This window comes from Haliotis rubra, unplaced genomic scaffold (assembly GCF_003918875.1).
Source record: "Haliotis rubra isolate DU_JTF1 unplaced genomic scaffold, ASM391887v1 Scf795, whole genome shotgun sequence".
Classification (NCBI taxonomy): Eukaryota; Metazoa; Mollusca; class Gastropoda; order Lepetellida; family Haliotidae; genus Haliotis; species Haliotis rubra.
In genome coordinates, this window is record NW_025767518.1 from 137513 (window position 1) to 146113 (window position 8601).

Sequence of the window (8601 nt, forward strand, 5' to 3'; positions counted from 1 at the left end):
CCACCTAAGGTTTTACGCCGTGTCATAGTTTGGCTGAAGGGGCGTTGTCGGCACAGGTACTACAGATACGTACCCCAGGTACGTTTCTGTATACAGATATTTACCTTAAAAAAAATCAAAATACAGAAACGTACCCGGTACCCTAAAAGGCGGGCGTGTCCATATTCCGCAATCCAAAACCGAAACCGCATGTACTTATTCCCGTTCAACTGATTGCGAGTGGTATTCATATGCATCGCGAAATATCCGTTACTGTGTATTCTCATTACTTACATAACGCAATCAAATGTATCTAATACAACAGCATGATAGTTCCGATCAAGAATACGACACAATGGGAATGGAATCGTCCTAGGGTACGTTTCTGTATTCTCATTATGGCCAGGGTAAATATCAGTACCCGTGCCAACAACGACCCCTTGGCTATTTCACTAATGATGCGAATGTCCGAAGAATCATGACCAACAACTCAGCAGATGTAACAGACAGCTTGACACTAAACATTTCCAGATGCGAAAAATGCCCCGCTCCCAAATGTGCCGTCCATTTTTCAAGCTATTTCTTTCGTGACGCTTTGCATAGAAAACGCCCCATCATGTAGGGCATCATGTAGGGCACCTATCCACATTAGCCTTGAAGAGGGGATAGCCAGTGACTTGTATTACTTGATTAGATGGCCAAATGGTTGAGGAAGACAATAATGTTATTTCCAACCCGTATTTTCAAGTATTTCCATCCAAAAAATGCCCCGCTCCCAAATGTGCCGTCCATATTTCAAGCTATTTCTTTCGTGACGCTTCACGTTTATAGCTCGCCTAATTTCTGTCTGTCGCACTGAATATATTGCCGGACAGCAGCAACTGGAGTTTATTTGGAGATGAGGTTTCAGATTACAGATGTGGTGTCATCAGTAGGCTTTAAGGTGTTGACGGGACAGGGCGTATGGTTACTATCAGAAGCACTGCGCACGTAGGCGTCGCGGTAAGGGCTAGCCTAGTCTCTCGTACAGACCCTGAAGCAAATATATCCAAGAAAGCCCACACAAGTCTAGAAAATGTGGCAAGTCTAGATTTCCTCAGCTTCTGAAAATGAAGAAAGTCTCAGGGCTCCTTTTCATTATATTTTATATTTTTTTACTATGAACTTTTTTCAGCAAAATATGTTCATTTCGGAGACTAGTTGTTAGTCTAGGGCTAGCCGGGAAGGGGAGTTAGGGGGTGAATGTTAGAATTATTAATCTCATAAAACAATCGTGTTGTGTTGTATCAGTCCAGTATAACTGCCGCTTGTTTTTATATTGTGGAAAACATTGGTCACCCAAACATAATATTTCCACTGTCACTATAGACCACTGATTTTTAACAGAAGAAATTATAACTCACGTGTAAATTGCTTATTGAGAATATAGTAGAGCAATAAAGTAAATCCGAGAATTCAAAAGCAAACACACATATGATACTGACAAATTGTAAAGTGAAGGAATTGTAGTTAAATATAATTGGAGAGATGGTATTATTTACATTAGAACCAAAATATAAGAATAAGCAGGTGAGATGTACCAGGATATAGTGACAACAAGATGTAACATGAGAACAGATATTTATGAACAAACAAAAAATAATATAACCTTAGGAATGCTAACAATATTATTCTACCTTCTGCAAGGTTAAGACTTTCATATGATTCCTTTTTTCCATCAACTGTAAGAATGTGGAATAATATTTCTGATATCGAAAGAAATCGACCTTCATTACAAAGTTTCAAGTCGTACTTAAAGTGCGAGCAACCTGTAGATCCACCATATTACTCGTTTGGAATTAGAAAATTAAATATCATACACACAAAGTTGAGATATATGACTAGTCAGTTAAATTATGATCTGCATCGTTTCAACAGGACAGATGCTGCTTCTTGTTACTGTGGCAATACTTGTGAAAATGTACATCACTTCCTATTAGAAGAATGAATGAATACGTTTTTAAAGGTGTGCAAACTTGTATTTATCAGTCAATACGTTTTGTGTGATCACATGAGTTGTATCCCTTCCTCTACTTAACTTTCCTTTGTAGCCAGTGAGGTCATATGAGCACGGCACTAATAACGAAATGATGCAGGTAGCAGTATTCTGTATTTTCTGTACTCTTTAACAGGGTTCAACATGAGGAGTACGTACTCCTTAATTTTTCAATACAGGAGTACGGTAAAAACTTTTACATTTAGAGTACTAAATGGAATTTAATGGCGAATCAGTAGTCTTGTGTTTCGTTTCATGTATGCACCACAACATTGCTACTCTTGTGTAAACAGGTCAATAAACAATAAAACAATACTTTTTCAGAAAAATAATTCTAATACCGTACACCATGGTCGTGGTGCATATCTGCTACGTTTTCTAAATTATTTCCTACTATATCATGCATATTTTTTATCCATACATACGCCGATATGACCCTTTATCTGGAGCCCTGCTTTTAAGCTGAACCCTGTTATTACCTACAAGCAGTCCACTGCAGTAGGAAATTATACATCTGAGTAGAATCTTCGCACTTTGTTTTGTGATGTACTTCTGTATGTTTCCAATCCTGCGCAAATGAATTAGCAAGCTTTACACAGTCTGTCGATATGAACATCCATGGACACATCAAACTCTAGCCATACGCCAAGATCCTTCACTGAAGGAGAAAAAGCAGCCTGCCAGGAACCTATTGTTATGTTTTCACCTGTTATATATGTCAATTGTTGTCATTACCCTGTACTCTATCATTAAATCAAAACAATTTTACTGACATATCTGTATGTTTCTAAAGGTAGTACTTCATCAAAGAGTAAGAGGAAGATATTGAATTTAGTATATTTTACAGTTAATTTACTTATCTGTGAATAGTGTGTGTAAAATCCATCACTAGTTCACAATAGCCAGCTTATAGCTTAGAAAAACTATCAACCTATACAGGGCTCCAGATAATGTTTCATGATCAGAAGTACGTACTCCTTATTCTTTCAATATAGAAGTACAGGAAAACAATAAGAGTACATTTAGAGTACTGAATGGAATTTAATGGAGTATCAGTAATCTTGTGTTTCGTTTCATATATGCACCACAACATTGCTACTCTTGTGTAAACAGGTCAATAAACAATAAAACAATACTTTTTCAGATAAATACGTCTGTAAATGAGTGAGTGAGTTCAGTTTTACGCCGCACTCAGCAATATTCCAGCTATATGGCGGCGGTCTGTAAATAATCGAGTCTGGACCAGACAATCCAGTGATCAACAGCGTGAGCATCGATCTGCGCAATTGGGAACCGATGACATGTGTCAACCAAGTCAGCGAAACTGGCCACCCGATCCCGTTAGTCGCCTCTTACGACAAGATAGTCGCCTTTTTATGGCAAGCACATGGGTTGCTGAAGACCTATTCCACCCCGTATCTTCACGGGTCACGTCTGTAAATGATTCTAAGACCGTACACCATTGCTGTGGTACGTATCTGCTATGTTTTCTAAATTATTTCCTACCGTATCGTGATTATTTTATATCTGTACAAACGCCGATACGGCTCTTGTCTGGAGCCCTGCCTATACATCATGGTTCCCCCCATACCAACCTTGCAATTTGTTTGTTGTATGAATTCTTTAAATAACAAAGCAATAGGCAAATACACAAAGCTAAAACCATACAACAGTCAACTTTGCTATATTGTTATATATTATCCTGAATTTACATGCATTGTATGTCTGTCTTGCTGACTTAATACAGTGGGTAATAATCTATAGCCCGTGTTTTATATTGTAGTGTCTTCTTTCATCAAAATGTTTTAGTTTTACGTGCTAGTTATATTCATATCTGTGATACTGTATTATTTTTACTGTCCATTGTTGACTAATTTTACTCTTCATAATGTTAAGAAAGTAAGAGAATTTATGGATAACAACTTCTTTATTATATATGATGCGACGTTTCGGTATGGATTCTTATACCGTTGTCACTCTTGCTTGACAACGGTATAAGAATCCATACCGAAACGTCGCATCATATATAATAAAGAAGTTGTTATCCATAAATTCTCTTACTTTCTTATTAGTCACCAACTTCTAAATGCCAATCAAACAGATCTTCATAATGTTTTCATCTTTATTGTCATTCTCTTCCCACAGAGGTTACTCCTGTCATATCTTCCTACGTAACCTCTGTTCTAATAAGGCCCTTTCATGGTGTGAGCGTTCAAGACTCGTGATTGGAGGCAATCAGAGTTAGTTGTGCAATCAGCGACGTTGTTTCAAAAGTGATCATTCGCAAGGCCTCGGTAATTTCCGTATGCTTCGAGAAAAACTAAATTTCTTCCCCTGCGCAATGCGCAAACGTTTCTTCTAGACAGAACTCAGTCATGTTATGGCGGATCAGAGGCGTCTCCATCGCCCTCGTTGACAACAGACAAGCTAGCCATTAAATGTCTTGTGTGTAACATCAACACAATTCCCCGGCAGTTGGGGGATATTTGTGGCCCCGCATTGTCTTGTGTTAGTCAAGTTGAATCTAAGTCGATGTAACACGTGTTCTGATTGGATAGAAAGAAGGGAGATAATTCGTGTTGCGATCTTTTACCGCTAGGGGATTTTACGAGAACCGGGAAATATGGCCGTATTTGAATAGAGGTTCGTAGGATGATATGACAAGTAACCTCTGTGGGAAGAGAATGCTTTATTGTATAAATTGTTTTCATCCTGATATGGCTGAGCTATTGCCGGTGTGACGTTAAATATTAACTCACTCACTCACTCACAGTGGGTAACAGTGCATAGTGTGCCATGAAGTTTGCTTCTGGTCAGTGTGCGAAATTGTTTCCAAATTTTGCTAGCCAGTCGGGCTAGCTGTGCCTGAGAGTTACTAGCCAACAAAATAATTTACAAGTCCGAAATTTGAATGTAGACATGGGTTTCATCATTCAGCTGCTAATATGATGAACATTTTTATCAGGCCATAATCTTGCATGATTTTGAAGTTTTTTATATCTTAACAAGTCGGAGACAGTGATATATTTACAAAATCACCCCATGAACATTCATCAGCCAGTCGGGCCAATGATTGTACATTTACTGGCCCACCTGGATTTTTACTAGCCAGGGGCTAGTGGGCCAGAGGCTATTTCGCATACTGCTTCTGGTATGTACGTAGTCAAGCTTTTGACATTTAATTACAAAAGTAAGTAATTGTTCATGAATTTCCATTTTCTCTCAGATTTTGTCATACATCATTCTTTACCATTCATATATCATCACATCATGTTAATATAAACTACCTTATTTATGGCAAAATGATGTTCCCATTTTTGTCAAATTACATTAAACTTTATAACATGAATTTACATAATTTAAACAGAGGCACATCCATAATTTGTTTCTCAAAGAATAAACACCTAACTTAAGTTTCAACAGTTTTACTTTTGGCTAACATAACTCTGTCAGTGAATCTGTCATGTGACATGTATACTCATACAGCCTCCAGTATTAAATGCAGTAGCTCTAATATTGCTTAGTGTAACATTAAACTTCAATCCAACCAGCCAACCCTGGAACAACAGCATTAAACCTTCATCCTCAATTTCACTGAACAAATCCCACCCTTATGTACAAATCTGGGTACTGAGTCAGAATTATTTTTAAGTTTGCCATGTCTCAGGACTAATGAAACATAGTGATGCCCAACTCCATTATGGCACAGTTGGCATTCACAGATACGCAGAGTCACAACTTATTAAACTGACCTAACAAAACACTTTCCTCTTAATTTGCTGAAATGTTTCCACAGTTCAAGTATACTAATGTGTGCTATATGCTTCAAGCAGAAACATGTCAGTATGAGCATCATCAGCACTACACAAGGCACAGGTCACCTCCAGCCACATAGCTGACAGAGCCAATCATCCAACTCTACAGAATACTGAAATGCCTTGCAGGGGCGGATACAGCTTTATGAGAAAGGGAGGGGAGGGAGGGAGGGAGGGTTACACGCTATTGAGAAAAGGGAGGGTGCACACTTCATTTTCACCCGAGATTCAATGGTCATTTAATAAACTTTCAGGAGAAAGGGGGGCGGAGGGGCGCACGCACACACACGCACACACACACACACGCACGCACGCACGCACACACACACACACACACACACACACACACCTGGATCCGCCTATGCCTTGTGTCTACAACATCTCCATTGTACAAAACGTATTGACATACTTTTTATAATATCCTTGTGATGACTTAGATCTACAATATTGGTCAGCTTATCACAAACAAAGCAATGTCCAAGCCATCCATCCCCAACCATATGTAAGCAGTCATAACATCACCCAATATGAGGCCCAGTGTGCTCACTAATAACATTTTATGAACTCATCAGTGTGGTTTGTTTCTATGTGATGTCCTTATACTTAAGGTAATAATTCTTGAATCTTGGCTGGTACTACATTCTGTCCCACCTATATACTCCAACATCCACCAATTGCACAAGTATCAATGTGGCCAGTGATGATATTCCCCAAGTGTCACCTGAATCAGAACAGAGCACAATAAACTTATACATACACATTTATTAATGCAAGCAGAAATTCACAATAATAAGATACTGCTGATACTCTCAGGTCGGCCTGTCGGTCATGGGAATATTCCCACTTCCCACACACAGGTGTACATCTCATTGGTCGTGGAAACACCTCCCACAGGTGTACATCTCATTGGTCGTGGAAACACCTCCCACACACAGGTGTACATCTCATTGGTCGTGGAAACACCTCCCACACACAGGTGTACATCTCATTGGTCGTGGAAACACCTCCCACAGGTGTACATCTCATTGGTCGTGGAAACACCTCCCATTGGTCGTGGAAACACCTCCCACAGGTGTACATCTCATTGGTCGTGGAAACATCTCCCACAGGTGTACATCTCATTGGTCGTGGAAACACACAGGTGTACATCTCATTGGTCGTGGAAACACCTCCCACAGGTGTGCATCTCATTGGTCGTGGAAACACCTCCCACAGGTGTACATCTCATTGGTCGTGGAAACACCTCCCACAGGTGTACATCTCATTGGTCGTGGAAACACCTCCCACAGGTGTACATCTCATTGGTCGTGGAAACACCTCCCACAGGTGTACATCTCATTGGTCGTGGAAACACCTCCCACAGGTGTACATCTCATTGGTCGTGGAAACACCTCCCACAGGTGTACATCTCATTGGTCGTGGAAACACCTCCTCATTGGTCGTGGACAGGTGTACATCTCATCTCATTGGTCGTGGAAACACCTCCCACAGGTGTACATCTCATTGGTCGTGGAAACACCTCCCCACAGGTGTACATCTCATTGGTCGTGGAAACACCTCCCACAGGTGTACATCTCATTGGTCGTGGAAACACCTCCCACAGGTGTACAAAACACCTCCCACAGGTGTACATCTCATTGGTCGTTGGAAACACCTCCCCACAGGTGTACATCTCATTGGTCGTGGAAACACCTCCTACAGGTGTACATCTCATTGGTCGTGGAAACACCTCCCACAGGTGTACATCAGGTGTACATCTCGTGGAAACACCTCCCACAGGTGTACATCTCATTGGTCGTGGAAACACCTCCCACAGGTGTACATCTCATTGGTCGTGGAAACACCTCCCACAGGTGTACATCTCATTGGTCGTGGAAACACCTCCCACAGGTGTACATCTCATTGGTCGTGGAAACACCTCCCACACTCTCATTGGTCGTGGAAACACCTCCACAGGTGTACATCTCATTGGTCGTGGAAACACCTCCCACAACATCTCATTGGTCGTGGAAACACCTCCACAGGTGTACCGGTTGGTAGTCTTACTTTCCCCACTCAAGTGGCCAACACACTAGTCCTGTAATCACTTCCCACTAGTACACAACATCAACAGCCCAGTGGCACACATCATCATCCCAGGTACCCTGCAACATAAGGGTGTATTAGCATCTCCATAACATACGGTAATCATACTCATCAAAGCAATACAGCTTGAACTTGGCACCTGATTTACCGGATACTCTAGGATACTCTAGGATACTTTCCCATCCGTCATCATATGACCATAATCATTTATCAAGCTAGTTAGGAGTTGTACATGTCTCACCTCATCTTCTTAATTTACTTTTCCACTTGTTTACCCTCTACTCTTTCAGCATTTCATTCTATACTCAGCAGCAAAAAAACGTCAGTATGAATTCAAAATTAGATAGGCACTGTAATCAAATCATTACAAAAATGCACATAATAAGCAGATCAAAAACATTTTTTGTGTACAATATCTTGACACATCAATGAATAACCCAGCACAATTTCAAGACATTACGTGAACGTTTGCAGTCCATTCATACCCTTGACTTATGTAGTGTGACCACCACGAGCGGCAATAACTGCAGCACAGCGTCTATGCATAGAGTGCACCAATCGATTGATGAAGGCCATTGGCACCTGGAACCTCACTCTGAGAAAGGCCTGGCGCAATAACTCAGCTGTGTTCGGCCTTGGTATGACATTATTCAGTCTCTTCTGAAATTAATCCCAAAGATGTTCAAT